The sequence below is a fragment of the Thermobia domestica genome, chromosome 4 (assembly GCF_964235325.1).
Source record: "Thermobia domestica chromosome 4, izTheDome1.hap1.1, whole genome shotgun sequence".
In the NCBI taxonomy this organism is placed as follows: domain Eukaryota; kingdom Metazoa; phylum Arthropoda; class Insecta; order Zygentoma; family Lepismatidae; genus Thermobia; species Thermobia domestica.
This window is the reverse complement of record NC_137457.1, coordinates 250,022,637-250,042,788: the sequence shown is the minus strand read 5'-3', so window position 1 is coordinate 250,042,788 and position 20,152 is coordinate 250,022,637. Positions and strand designations below refer to the sequence as shown.

General features: G+C 35.7%; 1 protein-coding gene across 3 annotated transcripts in view; it reads left to right on the top strand.

Moving 5' to 3' along the window:
• Positions 1-20,152, top strand: part of LOC145683971 (uncharacterized) — a 537,083-nt gene that overhangs the window by 288,876 nt on the left and 228,055 nt on the right. The window lies entirely within an intron of this gene.

Below are 20,152 nucleotides of genomic sequence, written 5' to 3'. Positions count from 1 at the left end.
TTCTGCCTTCTGTATTCTTTCATGTCCATGCTTTTTGCCCTTCTGCGTTCTTCCACCTTCTTAAGCATCGCTTCAGTTACCCACGGTTTTCTTGGTGCTTTTTCCATCTTGCCAATGTTGTTGTGAAGTGTGTCAAGTAGAATCTGTTTAACTTTTCCCCAGCTATTTTCTACATTGTCTACTATATCGCCAATCTCAGAATTTTTCTTCAATCTCTTCTTTCACATCACTGTCCATATTTCTTAGTCGCTCTAAGTTCCATTACCGATTTCTTCTCCCATTTTTCTTGATTGTCTTTAACAAGGTTTGCACTTCCGTCACTAGGAGGTTGTGATCCGAATCGATATCCGCTCTCGGTAGTGTCTTCACGTCTCGTACACTATTCCTGAAACGCTGCTTCACAAGAATATAATCTATTTGGTAGCATTTCTTATTTCCTTGACTTTTCCATGTGTACAACTTGGTTTTCCTTTTCTTAGATCACATGTTCGTCACCAACAGATCATGTTGCCTACAGAAGTCGATAAACATTTGGCCCCGTTCGTTTCTTCTACCTAGTCCAAATGATCCCACTACCTTATCCACGGCTCATTTTCCTACTACGCTGTTAAAGTCTCCCATTACTATGGAGTTGACCTTACCTCTTCCATCCTGATGCAATATGTCGTTAATCTCATCATATATTACTTCTACTTTATTATCATCATGGTCGTTTGTTGACATCATGTTATACTTGAATTACCACAATATCCACTGGTTTTGCACGTAGTTTTACAAACATCAACCAGTCACTGCAGCATTCCACTTTGGTTACACTTCTTGCCACTTCGTTCCTCATTGCTATCGCGACACCATTCTCAGCCTTAACGCCACCAGAATAGAATATTGAGTAATTTCCCGATACTGTCTCACCTTTTCCTGGCCATCTCACTTCACTTAAGCCCATTGTGTTCACTTTACATTTGTCAATTTCCACTTTTAAATTTTCAAATTGTCCATAGGTCGTAAAGTCCGTACGTTCCAGGTTCCTATGCTGAAATGAAAGTTATTATTATTATTATTATTATTATTATTATTATTATTATTATTATTATTATTATTATTATTTTCTATGATGATTCTTCCCGGAGTAGTCCCCACCCGGAGATCCGAACGGAGGACTATTTTACCTCCCGATTTTTTTTTAACTAAGGAAGAACCATCACATTTATTTATTCTCCTCCGTCCATCCTAGGAAAAAGATAATGTGGTAACCTGGAGATAACACTGCGGGCAATGTGTGGCCCACTGACCAATGTTACAGCAATTGTTCAATGTGCCTGAGAGTTGGTATTATGGATATGACCCTGAAATCAAGCAAGGATCTAGCCAATGAAAGACCACCTTCCAAAATAAAAAGCAAGGCAAGTAAAGTTAAATGTTAAGATGATGATAATTTTTTAAATCGTGGAATTGTAACCCGGAATTTGTCCCTCCTGGTCAGGTTGTTAACCAGCACTTTTATTCGGAAGTTTTAAGAGTTTTGCAGGAGGTTCTGCGGAGGAAACACCCGGAACTCTGGCGATTAGATGACAGTTTCCTTCACCATGTTAAAGTGCCCGCATAAAGGACTTTGTCTGTGAACAGCTATTTGGGCTCTCTGAGGTCGACTACCGTTTTTCACCCTCCGTATTTGCCAGAGCTAGCCCTGTGCAACTTTTTCTGTTTCCGAAAATGAAAAAAAAATCTAAAAGGGAAGAATTTTGATGATAGGGAGACTGTAAAAAGAACTTTGCAGAGAGCACTGGATACTGGATGATATCAAAATTGGAGAGTTCCAGAAGTGCTTCAAACAGTGGGAAAGAAGACTGAAGAAGTACATTGAATCTAATGGAGAGTAATTTGGATGAGGCTGAAAGAATTTTGTTTAAAAAAAGTTAATACATTATTTTTTAGAACAAAAGCCTAGTTTCTTTTGGGTCTCCCCATGCTTAAGGGTAAATTCTGATGCGTTGTTTCCGAGAAAAGTGACAAAAATTTTTATGTCATTAAAACATTCGTCATTCATCCCCAATAATTAATAGTTCTGCTGGAACAGATTGTTCATAGCTAAATTTATGTACCGTATATGTACTTTAAAAAAATACTGTGTAAAATATCAGGTTGTATCTTCTCATAGGGATACAGACACTCCTAGCAGGAACACACATTCTCCTAAAAGTTACGAACACACTACTTTAAAATCTTTGCAACATTTGGTTATATTAATTCGATTTTTTACCGATATTCGTTATTTTCTCCAATATTAAAATCCGTGGACAAAAGAGTAATCAGACTTTCGTAATATAGGTAATCTCATAATATAGTTTCGTTTTAAAAGAATTTTTCTTTACTATTTTAAGTTTGAATATTGCAATTCCTGATACTGACATGTTGAGCATGTTCTATGCTTCCCTTCTATTGGACACAGTATTAGACTCTACTTACATTCATGGTGTCACACATACTAGAAACGAGACAAAAAAAAAAAAAAAAAGTTATGCGCTGTGAGCTAGAGGAAATGGATTGTTATTGCAAGTGAGTTATTATGAAAGAGTTGGTGTAATGAAAATAAGGGTAGAAACGGGAGAACACTGAAAGAAAAAAACACGAACATAATGTCCATCACAAACCCTCACGCGTCTGAGATCGAATCAGGGTCCATTTGTACCAGAGGCGAGCGCTCTGCCACTGAGCCATTGTGGCCCCTTGACCGAGGGAAGAGTACGTTCAAGATGTCCAGCAGCTGTGCTTATTGAGATGAATTGTCCTTCGTGTCTTTGAACTCTGGGAATAGGGACCGTTAGTAAACTTTATAGAAAGTGTTATTTTTCATTAAAGTAGGATATCTTTATGAAAACATTGCTAAAACTCATATACACAAAATTAGTTCCATGTTAATGGTAGAAGGTCGCTCTATTTATTTACTTTTGCAATATGTGCAATTAATGTTACAACGCTTTATAAAATTCAATGAAAACTCATGACTTAAGATGCTGTTTCTTTCGAACTAAGTACTTTGAAAAAAGTTGGGGATAGGATTTAATTTACGAACTCTCATTAAATGAGAATTTAGCTACGTATTTCCTGTGAGGAAAATTTAGTATATCTGAATGAAAAATCAAACAAAAAAATGGCCTAAGAATCTTAAGGCTTTTGCCTTAGTTTTATTGTATAATCATAAAATATAGTAAAGTATGCATTTTCGTAATTAATGTCAACATAAGCTTTTATTGTTTGTGGAACGAAACACATTATCACGATGCTTGAGCTGGGAATTTGCTAAAACTATTTTGACATCTCTCATTTAGGTAGTCAGTTAAGTTTATATTAGTATCAAAGGGATTTTGTATAATATAGTAGAATACGTATTATGAAAATTTACGCTTGTTTTTTTTTTTAAAAAAATCTTTTCACATGAATGAAAAAATATATATATATATATATATATATATATACAAAAAATGGTAATGCATAATTAATGGTATTAAAATGTGCTGTCGTGTTGAAAATTAAAATACAAATCTCATCCAGCGAACCAAAAAAAAAAAAAAAAAAAACTTGACAGGCCGTTGACATTCGCACAGGCACCAAAATTCAATTTTACATATAAAATATGAGAGAGAGAGAGAGAGAGAGAGGGAGAGAGAGAAAGAGAGAGAGAAATAGCTTTTAGAGCAAAGCAGAGAAGATTTTTTCCTGCTCGTATAAAGGTACGAAGTATAGGATAAAAGAAAGAAAGATTTTATTTTAGTACTTCAAAATTTTTGACGTTTTATTCAGGAATGAAATAATATGTTAACTCTGCACAAGACAAACGTGAAAAGAAAACTGAAATATATAAAGAGGATAGAAGGGGGTACGCACATAAGAGTAGAAACAAGAAATGAAAGAACGTAAAAAAGACAGAAAGAAAGAAAGAAAGAAAAAAGTCATCATCCATCATCGGAAAAAGAAATATTCTTTTTCTGACGTTTAGTTGAGGGAGAACGAAAAGGCTTCAGAATCTGCTTAAGCGGATGGTTTCCGGCTGAATGGAAACTAACAGATTTCACAAATTAATTTGTGTTCTTTTTCCTGCAGTTTGTTTCTTCATTATTATTCAGTACTTAATTATTTCATATACGTATATATAAATCTTATTTTTGCTTTTCTTACTGTAGCAAGAATGGCAGAACCACTAATATAACTATTTATATACTCATTCCTCGTTTTAAAAGGTAACAAGAATTTTAGGAATTATAAAAGAAAAAGTGGATCAAAAGATTGCAATCCTGGCCAAGAATTAGTCTTTGGATCAGGGTCACAAAATTTTTAAACGGTCCCTAAATCGAGTTTTCGTTTTTTTTTTTTTAATAAAAAATACGGAATAAGCGCATTATACAGAGTTAAGTGATAGTTTGGGTTTGGCCACACTATATGCAGTTCTCCAGATATAAGGCGTAGGAGAAAATTTTTGATTGAATAAAATATATTGGATCTGCGATCAGGGCCACAAAAATATTTGAACTGCCCCTAAATCGAGTTTTCGTATTTTCTATGGAATAAGTACATCATACTGAGTTAAGTGATAGTTTGGGTTTGGCTACACTATATTTAGCTCTAAAGTCTTTCCAGCCTTAGAACAAAGTAGACGTAAACAAAGCAAAATGAGTTACTCCGCGGCTCACACGTGCTTCGGCAGCGAGAGACGTGAACAGCAAGATCGTCTGCTTACTTACTGTCGTCGCATAATTTCCAGGCTATAAGGCTACAGTTTGTTGGTAAATAATTAACGGACTGATACTGACTACTGCTATGTTGGAGATATATATTTTCTTAAATCTTTATATAAACGAGATTGTCTCTTATTCCTGTTGTCTTCTTTTGTGTTTTATAACACGAGACGAAAATGGGTTATTGCCACACATCGTCGCCATGAAACTCTGCATTCTACAATAATTTTAAATGAGTGGGGAAGGCGCGTGAACGCATACGCATGCGCAGTAAATACTATATGTCCAGGTATGGGTGACGTTGAAATAAAGCTACATCTGTTGTTAAATATTATATATATTGCGCTTATTATCACAAAATGTAGGATAAATTCAGATATTTTTATTTGAAATTATTATTTTAGTAGGGATTATATTGCGGTAGCATACTAGTGCACTGAGACCAACAACCAATCACAGGTCATCGACAAACTGGTAGTCAGGTGGGTTTATTTATTACATCTACTTTTTTCTAAGGCTGGAAAGAGAATACAGATATAAGGCGTACAAGAAAATTTTTGATTGAAATATATTGGATCTTTTGATCCAAAAAGGGGACGTGGAACTCGTCCAATGTTGCCGATTGTCCGTAAATTCCAACATTGTCTACAGTGGCTATTATCCATAATTACATTTCGAAAGACGAATCGTATAGTACTCTTTTTATCAATTACAGTATTCGATCTAAGTGTAAAATATGCCTCTGTACTGTAAAGATACTGTAAGATAGTTAGTTCAGAATTTTAAGTTTAAAACTAGGTCTCAAACTGAATTGACTGCTCCAGAGTTTGACTATTGCTTTCGAAATCCATTAAGGAAAGGTGCGTAAGACCAACAGGTAAGCGTATCTGCAATTTCACATTAATAGTGCTGTTCTCGTATATTAAAGTTTTTTTTTTTAAATCCGTTTTTCTTAACTTTCCCCAAAAACTACGCATGAGGTGTTACGTTCGTCCATATAGTTTTATCCAGTATAATGAGATACACTAATTGGAATATATCACATGTTATACATTTTTTTTTCATTAAAAGCTAATAAGATTGTAGAATTTTTCTTCTGTAGAATTTCTCGACTTACATTAAATCTGTTTTCTGTGGTCTCGTCTGCTTTCTTTAGCAATTTTCAAATCAGTTCTGAATGACTTCGGTCACAGCTTCCCTTTAATGACAGAAGTGTGTCATTATCTAACGCAATTCCCTATAAAAGCACATAAAGTAGGCCCAACAGTGGTAAGCGGTGGGCTAGCTAGCTACCAACATTGGCACTATATTGTGATTTGACCTCTCTGTTAAGCATTTGCCAACCATCTCAATTGCCAACGTTGGCCCTATATTGTGATTTGACCTCTTTGTCGATGGCCCTGTATTGTGATTTGACCGCCAAGCATTTGCCAATCATCTCAATTGCTAACGTTGGTCCTATATCACGAGCGAAGTACCTTACCGAGCGAAGTAGCTCAAGTGCTAGAGCGTTGGCTTTGCATTCGGGAGGTCGTGGGTTCGAATCCCGCTGCCGACCATCCTGACTGAGGTTTTCCAGGGTTTCCCTCAGTCCTACCAGGCAAATGCCGGGATGGTACCTACTAAACAGGCCCTGGCCCATACCTTCCCAAATCCTTTCCATTGTTATTGTTGTTGTTGGATATCCAGTGTAAAATGGCCTCTGAGCTGTATCTGGTGATTGTTAAATAAATAAATAAATAAATAAATATATTGTGATTTGACAGTTTTGCTGAGCATTTTTGCCAACCATCTCAATTGCCTACGTTGGTCCTATATTGTGATTTGGATATAGGACGATCATTTGTGAACTATTTTAGTTGCCAACATAGCTCCTACGAAAGAAATAAAATTGAGATAGGGAATATGAGAGATTGAAACTGTTGGATAAATGGCGGAAAATTGTTGGTTGGCCAACAAATACCTTAAATTACGTTGGGTCAACGTACTTTTCAATTTTAATTTTGTAATTACCATTTCTTAACCATACTAATCATTAACCAACCTAGCGACTTACCAAGTGTGCTACTAGGGTTACTTCGAATATGGGGTCGGTAAAAGCTTACATTTCTTGTGCAATAGGAGTTCTCACAACTGTTCGGTTTATAGCTAACTAGCAGAAGTGCCTGGCTTTGCGTCGGAACAACAATATCCACAATATTTGAAAATAAATAAGTTTAATAAATAAAACTGAGTAGAACAGCTAACAACGAGGAACGCATACGGCGTTGCACCTAGCAATACCGGGCCTCGTGACATGTATGTTCTTGACTAAACTTGCACTTAAATGCCATTGGAACTGTCAGCAACCAGCTTAGCGACCACGAAAACTATGAACTTGATACCAATTCTCGGTCATTTTGGACATTTTATTTTTCACCCTCTTCTCGCCCCCATGTCAAATGAGGCTGAACTTTAACTTAGACTGCATCTGGAGTGTGACTATTCATCTCAGCGACCCCGAAAAATATGAATTCAACTCTAATACCAGTCATTTTCGATTATTTTTACATGTCATCCATTAGAGGGTGCTAGAGGTGTCTTATCCCCCACAGCATTTTTTTTTTTTTTTTTTTAAATAAGATTGTTAACCATTACGAAAATCTGCTATTACGTTTTCGACAAAATTACAAACAGTGCGGAGAAATTTTAATCATTTCACTTTCAATTTTGTAAAGAACAAACAAATAGAATAATTATTGCTGTATTTTGTTTTTGTTTTGAACTTTCCTATCAGTGGCGTAACTGTCAGGTTTGCAATGCGGGGGGTGGCAAAAATGGGGCCATTTAAGTTTTAAAGATTAACTCTATGATGTTACCCTCTTAAGATTTTATATGACTTCTACACCTCAATCAATATATACTAAATAGGTACGTTAACTATGCACTAAAAATTGCGAAAATATGTACCAAAAAGTGCGAATATATGCACTAAAATATGCAGTAAAGGGATAAATATGCACTAAAATATGCAATTTAGTATTTTTCAGTATTTCCTTTGCTTTCTTTCCCTTTTTGACCTACTATTTAACACTTTTTTTTAAAATATTATTTAAATAGTAGATATTCACTTGAATGATGATATGATGAAATATCATTTGTTATGAAATCGAGAAAATCTTGATTCTTGGGTTCTTTAAGGATTTGATTTACTTCTGATACACATTTTAGCTTCAGAGTACTTTTGTAGAACAATTGACTCTGTCTTCGCATAAATCCTTCTCCATTTATGTAAGTCATGAAATGAAGCGAAATCTTTGAGTTTTACGTCCCATGATTATGCCGACTAGGCTAAAGGAGACGGTGATGATGAGAAATGAATTAAATGGGGGAGTGATGAAAATGGGAAGTGCGAAACCTCACGCACACGGTGTTTGTCCACCACAAAGCTCACTTGGGTGAGATCGAGCTAGAATCGAACCAAGGACCCCATGCACCAGAAGTCAACGCTCTACCACTAAGCCACCGGAGTCCCTATATGTAAAGTCATGTGTGTGTGCGTTTACTACATACCGAGTTTCATCTTCGTAACATGAGGAGCTGCGATATAATCTATTTTTGGATAGATTTTAAACCATCTCTTGTCCTTTGAACCTTGCTCCTTCCCTCATAGGAAACGCGCCAAAAATTTCTAAATAGCCTACGGGCTCTTCCAGACTTCGATTTCTTCAATATTTGCTTTGAAGTGTTCCAAGCTAACAGTATGGATTTGTATAGCTACCGAACGAACATACAAACATTTTGATATATATAAAAGTTACCACGTGTGGTGGCAACTGTGGTGTGGCGACCAAGAAGATTAGTGAGGTCGTGTGTGAGGTTAGATTAAGTGAAATCTAAATATATTAAAAGAAAAATCCTCTGACTCTGTATGTAGATCAAATCATTCTGCTCTATAAACATTGTGGTATCTCTCTTTTGATCAACCGGGAGAGACGATCAAGTAAATAGATAAACAAACGCGTGCAAGAAGTCCATATTAACGAAGGATAAAGTGCGTTTTCTGAAAAAGCAGCAGAAAAAAAGAAAAAAACCTATTAAACCAGAGCTTGAAAACTAAGCTGAATGTATGCAAAATATAGAAAAATTGCGTGATTCTTCTCAGAGCACGAACTATGTATACTTAGCATGGCAAAGTTTTGTTCAAGATTTTTCGTGTCTATCATTTCCCCCCAGATTCCTCCCCTCATTTCTTAGAGAATTTATTCGATTCCATCCATTCACGACGTATATCATTTACACACGCTACAATGTCAGAAACATACAAGTATATTCGTGTGTGTATGTGTAAGTGTGAGTGGAAGAGAGAGAGAGAGAGAGAGACGTCAGACATGACACATGCTAATAGAGTTTGTATCTGGGAAGTTTGTCGACCTGTTTGTAATTGAGGCTTTTAATTATTAATTACATACTGTTTCATTCACGAAACGGTTACTTGAAGATTTCTCAATGGAAGAAATACGCTGGATCACGAATAATAATAATAATAATAATAATAATAATAATAATAATAATAATAATAATCTGTTCGGACACCTTATCCATTCTCTCTACCACCCCGGGCGAAGTTCTGGCTCTTTTGCTATCGTTATCTCCACATAGTTCACTTGGACCTGATAAAATTAGTCCTCTCTTTCTCAACAAAACTGCTTCAGTTATTGCGGTTCCTCTATCTATCTTATTCAATAGATGCTTCAAGGAAGGGTATTATCCCACCAGTTGGAAACTGGCTCACGTGACCCCAATATATAAATCAGGACTTAAAGATCATGTATCCTCCTATAGGCCAATATCTCTTCTTTCTGTAATATCAATTATCTGCGAAAAAATAATTAAAGACAGGCTACTTAAATTCACCTCACCTTACATCCATAGTTCTCAGCACGGCTTTCTACCGAAAAGCTCAAGTCTCTCAAACTTAAGTACTCTTCTTTCCTGTGCAGTCAAATGTATGAATAACAATACTCAATTAGATGTTATCTACTTTGATCTCTCGAAGGCCTTTGATTCTGTCAGTCACATTCATCTTCTTCATAAACTCTCCAATAGATTTAATGTACATGGCAAATTTCTCTCTCTAATCACAAGCTACTTGAAGGACCGTAAACAGAGAGTTGTTCTTTCAGGGGCGACTTCTAACCCCCAACCCGTGATCTCAGGGGTGCCTCAGGGGAGTGTACTTGGGCCTCTACTGTTTGTCCTGTATATGGATGATCTCTACACGCACTTATCAGCTCAACCTAGTGGCCTTCTACTTTTTGCTGACGATTGTAAGTTATACAGAGAAATATCGTGTCTCCATGACACAATTGCTCTACAGGAAGACATAAATTACCTTACAGGCTGGTGTGAAATGTGGCACTTGAAACTCAACAGTAAGAAATGTGACAGTATTACTATTACTTTGAAAAAGTCTCCTGTTCCCTCCACTTACCATATCAACGATCTTGGTGTCATCTTTGATTCAAAACTCACCTTCTCTGACCACATCTCCTCAATACTAAAGAATTCAATGCGCATGTTGGGACTTCTTTATCGATTCACCGAACTACGCACTGTTTCTTCATTAGCAACTTTTTATAAGACTTTAATAGCGCCCAAGATCGAATACTGCTCTCCCATATGGGCCATGGCAGCACCTACACATCTCTCCAGACTTGATTCTGTTCTCAATTTCTTCATTGCTATAGTCCGATTTCGTGTTCCTGCACTTCGAATATTATCTAAGAAGGAGCTCTTGCGACATCTTAATATTCAGACTCCTGAAGTACGCAGAATTATCTCTGACCTGAAATATCTACATAAAATAGTTAATGGAACCTTAAGATCGGAAATATTACTTCAGGAACTATCCTTACGTGTCCCTTCCCGCATCACTCGGAATACCCACCTATTCCATCTTGCCCGTCCTAGGTTGGCTGTTATACAGAGGTCTCTTTTTTATAGAATACCAAACAGTTATAATCAAGTAACAACTGATGTGGACATTTTTTCGAGCTACCCAGTGTTTGAAAGAGCAATTAAACGAGCCTTGACGGAATAGTTTTACTTTTACACTCTTTTTTTTCTATGTTGTTGTTATTGTTGTCTTGTTTTTTTTTCTTTCTTTTGTTAGCATGTCCCTGTGTAAAATGGCAAAGTTATGCTGTATCTGGGAAATTGTTCAATAAATAAAAAAAAAAATAATAATAATAATAATAATAAAAGAAACAGAAATAATAAAATTCTGCTAAAGACAGTGAAGAGGATCACGCGAAGTTTCAATTTCGTCCGGTAGATGTCACCTTCTGTGGGATATTTGTTGCCATCTAACGGCCACGCGAAGTTTCAATTTCGTCCGGTAGATGTCACCTTCTGTAGGATATTTGTTGCCATCTAACGGCTTGATGTGTAACTTCCAACATTTCAGTTATACACAATTGTATCAATATAATAGAAGATGAAATATGGATATCCACCGTTAGTCGCCGTTACCCGTGAAGATGTTAAGCGATTGACTTCATTAACGAACCTGACCGGGATAATTGCTTTAGCCGTTTATTGTTAAGAACAACTCAAAAATATGTTTTCGTTGAAGAGTTATCATGTGGAGTAATGGACGAATGTAAGACACCGTTACTCGTTAAGATGTTAACGGATTAATTCCATTAATGAACCCATTGACTCCATTAACGAATCTGACCGGAATAATTGCTTTAGTTATCTATTGCAAAGAACAAACTCAAAAATTTAATTTCGTTGAAGAGTTATCATGTGGAGTAATGGACGGATGTAAGACACCGTTACCCGTTAAGATGTTAATGGATTCATTCCATTAACGAACTCGACAAGAATAATAATTGCATTTAGCTATTTAATGCAAAGATGGATTCAAACATTTGAATTCGTTGAACAGTTATCGTGTGGAGTAACGGGGGACGTAAGTCACCGTTACTCGTTAAGATGTTAACGAATTTATTCCGTTAACGAACCCATTGACTCCATTAACGAACCTGACTGGGATATTTGCTTTAGCCATCTATTGCAAAGACCAACTCAAAAATTTGATTTCGTTAAAGAGTTAACTTATCTGTGGAGTAACGAATGGACGTAAGTCACCGTTACCCGTTAAGAATATGAACGGATTGATTTCATTAACAAGCTTGGCCAAGATAATCTTTCTAGTTACCTATTGCGAAAAGCTAGATTCAAAAATGAGCTTTCGTCGAAGTTACCGTACGGAGTAATGGTCGTGCGTACTTTCATAATCCTAATAAATTGTGTAAGGGAATGTTTATAAAAATCGATTACGTTGAATTAAATAGAATTTTGTATATAAAAAGCTAATCGGAGAATTTTCTAGTTTTTTGTGCAGAAATAGAATGCCAGAGAGAGTAACGCACAGTTTCTTAAGAAAACGAAGCAGCGTGAGAATCTTCTTGTGAATCAGCGAGTTTCTTCTGAGGTGTATTATGATAAACCTGAGAAGTTATTGCAGATTTTATGCCCTCCACAGTACGGACTGCCGTTTCGAGAGACCACCTACTGTATATTGCACGTTGTGAATGGGTTTGCTTCTAAAAAGGACCTCCTTAACCTTTGCATTGGTTTATGTTCAGGTGCAGAGAGAAATAAAGAGAGAGAGAGAGAAAAACCTTTAACAATATGGAAGGTCGTAATACTTTGGCTTCTACTCAACAGTAAAATAAGCTCTTTGCGGAAGTAGTCTTTGCAGTTTGCACCAACTGTGCACGCGAAACACTCCCCTATAGTTGGTCAGATAAACTTACCTCTCGTTCGCGAAAAACAAATCTGCCTTAAGTAAGGCTAGATAATAAATAATAACATAGTTTATATAATGTTACGAAAATCTCTTATAGATTGGTTAAATATGCTTGAAGTTATTTGAATGTATCTCAAAAGACCCATTACCATTTTCCACTGAACCCCCCCCCCACACACACACACAGAACTGTATAGAAAATTGATATCTACTAACCAACGTACCTTTTCGTACTGAAGAAAATGATACCTTAATCATTAAGCTAAGTCAACGCGTCCGAAAATTATCGCATATTGAATTTAACATTGGGGTATACGACCAGATTTTTTTTTTTTTTTTTTTTTTTTTTTAAATACAAGAACGGTAAAAGATAGAAACGCAGTTCTTAAGAAGGTTCCATGAGAAAATATCAAGGCACATACAATGTTACTAGAGTAGGTTTCCGGAAAGTTCTGGAACATTGTTTAAATCGGGATGGAATTTGCTGCAAAACCAGTTTCAACATTAACACAAAAGCTAGATAAGACAATTTGATGCAGCATTTGCTTGAAACGTACGGTTGAAAAAATATTGGAAAGTAAAAAGAATTGTTAGGTGGAAAAGTAAGCAATTAAATTAACAAATACTTTTTTTTAGGGATGGTACCGAGTCCGAGACGAGTCTCGGACTCGGCACCATCCCTAATTATATAGGCCTTATATCTGGAGAACTACATATAGTGTAGCCAAACCCAACCTTCACTTAACTCAATGTTATGTCATTCCGTAAAAAATACGAAAACTCAATTTAGGGCCCGTTCAAAAATTTTGTGGCCCCTGATCCAAAAACCAATATTTGCCAAGATCGCAATTTTTCGATGCATTTGTTTTTTTTATCATTCCTAAAACTCTTGGTGAAAATCGCAAGCTTTTGATCCATTTTTATCATTCCTAAAATTCTTGTTTGTATAGATAAGATACGTCTACTTTCAAACGGGTTCAGCAAATTCCGTCCCGATTTAATCAATGTTCCGGAACTGAGCAGAAACCCACTCTAGAAACATTAGATGTGCCTTGATGTTGTCTCTTGAAAACTTCCTAAGAACTGCGTCATTCTTTTAAAATCAAAAAAATGTACTTCTGACTATATACTCTAATGTTAAATTCAACATGTGATTATTTTCGAGTGCATTGACGCAGCTTGATGATTAAGGTATCTCCTTCTTCAGTACGAAAATCTACGTTGGTTAGTCGGTGTCAATTTTTTGTACAGCTGGGGGGGGGGGGTCTGTGAAAAATGGAAATGGCTCTTTACCGTCGTCTGGGTACACTTTTCTAAAATCTTTATTGTGCTGTAATTTCATTATTTATGTCCATTAGCAGCTAAAACTTTGGAATAAATTACACCATCAAAGGGGCTACTCCGTTTACAGAATATGTAAAATCCATTTTACAGTTGAAGTGCATGTCTAGTAAGTGCAAAATTTTACCAAGATTACTTCCAGCAGTCAATAATATAAGTTTACAAAAGAGATGCAAAATGAGAGAAGCTTGTTTGAGAATGGAAATGAGATGAGAAAACTTTATTTCTCGTTCCGTCTCGTCTCATGGACAACGCTACAAACAACCACGAGGAATCTAATCTCCTATAGCAGAAAAAAATTTCTCCGTCAAGGAAGTCATATCAATCCACACTGGATTGGTTCAGCACAGGATAGAATCTAATGAGAGACTTTGTTTCAAGTGCGGTGAACACTTTAATTTCGTAAATAATAGGGTGTATGTTATATTACTATAGAATAAAGTAAAATTAAAAAAAAAAAAGTAAAATCATGCTTTCCTTAAAAATAAAACATATCTTACTAAAAAGTAAAAATATATAATATAAATCGTACTAAAAGTAATTGTGTTCTCAAAGTTACTTTTAGAAAATCTATTTTCCATGACTAAAAAAGTAAAGCATGGAGACCCCACTCATACCAGTATTATGAAAAGATCGTATGAGAGAGCATTTCTCATGCTTTTTTAAAGTCATGTATAAATAGATATCAATTAAAGATTTTTTAAAAATTAATATTATTTTTTTAACTTTCTACTACGATTTGTTTTATTTTTAAGGAGAGCATGCTTTTTAAAATATTTACTAGCTGAACCTGAGCGCTCTACACAGCGCAGCATTCACATATGAGCATGAATCTCCTTATCTTTCTTGACATCTGTACATGCCTCTTTACAGACACAAGTAAAAGACATCTTGATAAAAATCGACAAGGGGTACCATAAAGGGGAAATTTTTCCGATTATTTTTTTAAATATCTCGCACCGTTTGCAAGATTTGAGACTACTTTCGGGTGGAGTTGAGTTGATTTTGAGTTTAACGTCCCTTTCAGCAGCAAGGCTATATGAGACGTGGACCTACTGATTAACGTGGAATCCGAATCACATGAGCTCCCACCGGGAATCGAACCCGGGTCTCCCACGTCAAAGGCGCGCACGCTAACCGGGTGATTTATGTATAATCAGTGTTTTCTTTCTTTTTCCATGTAGTATGTAATAAGCAAATACATTACACACACAATTAATTATAATGTCAGTGACATACGGTGTTCAAAACACTCCAAACAATAAAGGTTCATCTTAGACGAGAAATGTATTTCCTGCCTTTTTAATTATCATTTGGCCATGAAACAAACACCTGAAAGATATACAAACCTTGTATACGGTTGTATGGTGTTGGAATGTATAACTCGTAGGATATGCTACTGCTTTAATGGAGTGGAACGGAATCTTGTCAGTTTTACGTCCCACGATATTGCCGGTTAGGCTAAAGGGGACGGTGATGATGAGTAATGAATGAAATGGTGAAATAAAGAAAGTGGTAGGAAACGGGAGAACCCAGAGGAAACCCACGCACACTGTGTTTGACCACCACAAAGTTCACTTGTCGGGAGCTGGGATCGAACCCGGAATCCCTAGCACCAGAGGTGAACGCTTTACCACTGAGCCACCGCGGCCCCATAGCTACTGCTTTGAAATTTCAATAGTCCAGTGTATCCCTAAAAAATGTAATAAAGAAATAATGGCCATATTTTTTTAAATAATCAATTAGAACTGGACAATGCACACAATTTGGAATCGGCCAGTGGAAACGGCACGTTCTTAGCACTTGTTTTTGAGATCTCATTGTCGAAAAGATTGGAGACAAACATATAAACTTTTCTTTGGAGAGACACAAACTTTCCTTGACCACAAACATCTAAACCTACACGTAGCATTTTATAAATAATATATATAGATTTTATCCTAGTTTTTTTTACTTTTTATTCATAATTAAGTACATTTTCTATCGCTGTAGGTGAAGAGGTCCAAAATTACACTTTTTTAAAAAGTAAGATAAAAAAATAGGATTAAGACTAGAAATGGATTAGAGGCTGAGTGGTTCGCTATAATCCATTTTAATCAATCCTACCCAATGCTTATGTAGTCTCCGATTCATTTCTTTATTGCATGCACAAAAGAATCTACTTTTTTGGTGTATTTTATAAAAGCATTAATTTTATTACTTGTTTACGCTTTTTTTAAACTTTTTAATTTTTTTTTAAATTTTGTTACATTCAATCAGTTCTTGAAGTTGATCGTACTTTTACAATCTGAAACATAATTTACAAATGCTATGTTGCGCATTCCAATTCCACAGGATTACATAACGGATTGGAACGTGTAGTTAGTAAAGAGCAGTATTAATAACTCAATAAAAATGTACAGATATATTGAAATACTAGCTATTTCTAGATTTTCCTAGATTTTCTCGTAAACTATGCATGAGAATTTTACCCTCAAGCATATAACCTTGTTAGATCGATATGATCTGTTAATTGGTGTGCGTCACATCTTTGTTGAATATTATATTTGTAGTTAAACAAAACTGAAATTTAAAGTTGAATAGTTAATCATAATTTTGGGTTATATCTAATCACTTGAATATGTTATCCAAAATTGTTTTATTTTATTTTTTATTTTTTTTTAAAATCCGAATTCAGTGTTATTTATTTTTGGACTTAGATTGTTTACAGACACTATTGGAGAACGTGGTAGCTTAGTGATAGATTGCACACTCTAGCGCGTGAGGTCCTTTGTTCGTTCGATTCCAGTTCCCGCCAAGTAAGCTTTGTGTTTGACAAATAGCGTGTGCGTGGGTTTCCTCGGAGTTCTCGCATTTTCTTCCACTTCCAGCATTCCACTACTATCATCCATATCATGATCATAATCTCCTTTAGCCTTGGTGTATAATCATGGGTGTAGACGAAACTTTTTCGTTGATGCGATATGTGCAAAACTTTAAAGAAATGCTATATATTTGAGAAATCCTCAAACTTTTCGTTTCAGAGCCAGAAATTGTGTTTGTATTATCGCGATTTTTTGCGAAATTCGGCATTGCTTGCGATAAATGCAAATGAAAACGAAAGTGGAATTCTTGTTAATTATTGCTAATAATAACTAAAAAGCTCATTTTCAATATTACTTTTTTAAAAAAAACGTTGCATTTACGAAAAGACTCGGCGAGTTATTTGATCCAGAAACTGTTTCACTTTATAAAGATGTAGACATCAACAAAACTGAACTGTTGTTTAACACTCGCCCAACGGAGATCGGGTCATTTTTGACCCATAAATGTTTTATTTTAACTTTTTTCCTATTTCTTCTTACTTTTTCCGGCCATCGGCCTAGGTATGCTTCTTTTTAACCTACGTACCATGCAGTAACACTTCTATTACTCTAGCATTCTTTGTCAACCACAAATAAACAATTCTTTGTCTGGGTCTTGAATTACCCGGTCTTCGCTGTTTACGTGAAGGATATTTTATTTGTCTTGTCTACCTCACACCGTTCAATTTGTTGCCACTTTTCTCACTCTGCATGATTACTTCTACTCTTTGCTCATTTCCTTAGCATGCTTCAACATGTCAGCAATGGTGCCAGGTGGTAAAAAAAATTCCCACAAAACGGGAAATTCATATCAATGGCGGGATTGCAGGATATTTTCTTCCGAATATATAGGATATGAAATAATTTTCTTCAAAATATGTACCAATGGAAACGCAAGGTAATATATGTGCATATCTTTGTGTGTTTGTGTGCGTTATATATTTGCGGGAAACATTGAATCATATTGGAAAATTTCATGTCTATGGACGGGAAGTTTCCCTTCATAAACGTGTAACACTGCCTGTGAGAGTAAATATCAAACATTTTAGTCTAATTTCACTCATGCAAACGAAGAATGTAAGTAAACTGTGCGCGGCTGTTCTCTGTACGGTGATAATGTCCGAGCAAGAATATTTGAAAACTTCAGATGAGATATTTCGTGAACTGATGAGACAGGAAAAAGAAAGTGCTGAAGCTATCATAGTCTGGGTTCTAGCTGTCCCCTCAATTTTTACCTTCTAGATCCGCCACTGAAGACCAATATGCTCATAACTAATATCAAGCTTTAAATTAATTGGAAATCTAGTAATAATACTATGTTTTTCTTTTTAAAATAACAATTAAAATATCGACGGGTCAAAAATGATCTTATGTTCGTCAATACGTTATTTCTAGCATCTTCGCTGGGCGAGTGTTAAATCCTTGACTGTGTTTTGTGGTGAAAATGTTCATGATCTGCTGTTTGCTTACTATGAATTTAAAAGTAAGGTTATTGAAGTTCTCAACAGTAAGGATAAGGACGCTGACATTGTATCATTGTTAAACAGTTTAAAAGTTAACCACAACTCTTTTGCTGTACCTCGATACGTTCAATATGGTTGCCAGTTTCGAGTGTTGATGCCGAGAGATTTTTTTCCAAGTATAATATGATTTTACTGACAGGAGAACGAACTTAAAAGAAGAATTGGTAATGTCTTGCTGCATGTTATCCTTTAGCTAAGGATGGTAATTTTTGCATTACTTTCTATATTCCAGTGAATACATTAGTTAGAATGTGCACCTAATCAAGTATATCCTCATTTTTTGTATTAGATATACACCTTACTGCCAAAAATATCCTGTTTACAAGTTCCATATTAAAAAAGCATCTTGTGTTACATTAAAAAGTAAATGCGACATAAATGCGAAAATCTTTACATTAATAGCTTTGGTCTGTGAACAAAAAACTTCAGATCCAAATTGAAAGTGACTATGTTTGTGACTTTTAATCTCTTGAACCACCCGACCGATCTCAATCAAATTTTTGACGTAGATGCAGTTGTGGCCTGGCAGTGTTTTTAGTTATTCACTTTGACGGTAGAACTTAGGGAAGGGAGAGGGGGAATTTAAAAAAAAATAAATAAAACTCTTAATAACTCTTGAACCAAACGACCAATCTCGGTCAAATTTTCAACATGGATGACGTTCGTGCCTGGCATGGATTTTACCATTTCATTTTGACGGAATAACGTAGGGGATGGGGAGGAGAGGGAGATATACAAACATCAATAAATATAAAAACAAAAGTGACCATGTTCGTGAGTTAATAACTCTTGAACCACCCGACCGATCTCGATCAAACTCTCAACATATATAAGGTTCAGACCTGGGATGTTTTAGTCATTTTACTTTGACGGCACAATGTAGGGGAGGGGAAGGGGGATCATATATGTAAACAAAAAAAAAAATAAAAATAAAAATAAAAGTGACTGTCTTTGTGATTTCATCACGCTTAAACTACCGAACCGATCTTAATCAAATTATCAACGTAGATGAGGTTCTGGACTGTTTTTTTTTTTCATCATATCTCTTTGACGGTAGAACTTAGGGTAGGAGGAGGGGACGGGAGAGATATGTAAAAATAAATAAAATTCAATAACTCTTCAACCACCGGACCGATCTCGATTAAATTTTCAACATAGATGACGTTCGAGCCTGGAAAGTTTTATATATATATATAATATTCACTTTGACGGTAGAACCTAGGGGAGGGGGAGCTGAAGGTGAGATTAATATATAAAAATAAATAGAACTTAAGTCTTGATGTTGCGGGGCACGGTGTGATCAAATTTTCAACGTACATGACATTCGGGCCTGGGATAATTTTATCATGCCGTGCCCCGCAACATGGGGAGGGGAGAGGGATATATAAAAATCACCGAAAATGACCAATATCAAAGAGTGCTTTAGTAATAGTGAAAACGGAACATATCAATATTTTTCCTTAATTTAACCCAGCGAAATCAGGGTGCGTCTTAAATTCGAGGACGTCTTAAATTCGAGTAATTATCGAGAAATTCTTAATTAAATATATTATTAAGGTGTTATTAAAACTACTTTACTAACCGTAAATATTTTAAATTTTGTATCATATTTAATCATTCAGACAATAGTGTCCTGCGCATGCAGATTTGCTAGTTGTGATAATTAATGCTACAAAATATCAAAATTGTTGGAAAAAGTTTCGTCTCTGATAATGGGATGTTAAATGTAAAATAATAGTGGTACTTTTGAAACTCTTGTCCTCGGATAAGTGGATTGCATATACAGAAGAAATGCCTTTAAGACAGAAAACACCGAAAAGACAAGGCAATTTTGTTGTCTTGTGCTTGTCTTGCTTTGCTTTGCCAATTGACAACAAACTTGGCTCCTGCGCTGTGCGTGTCGACTTAAAA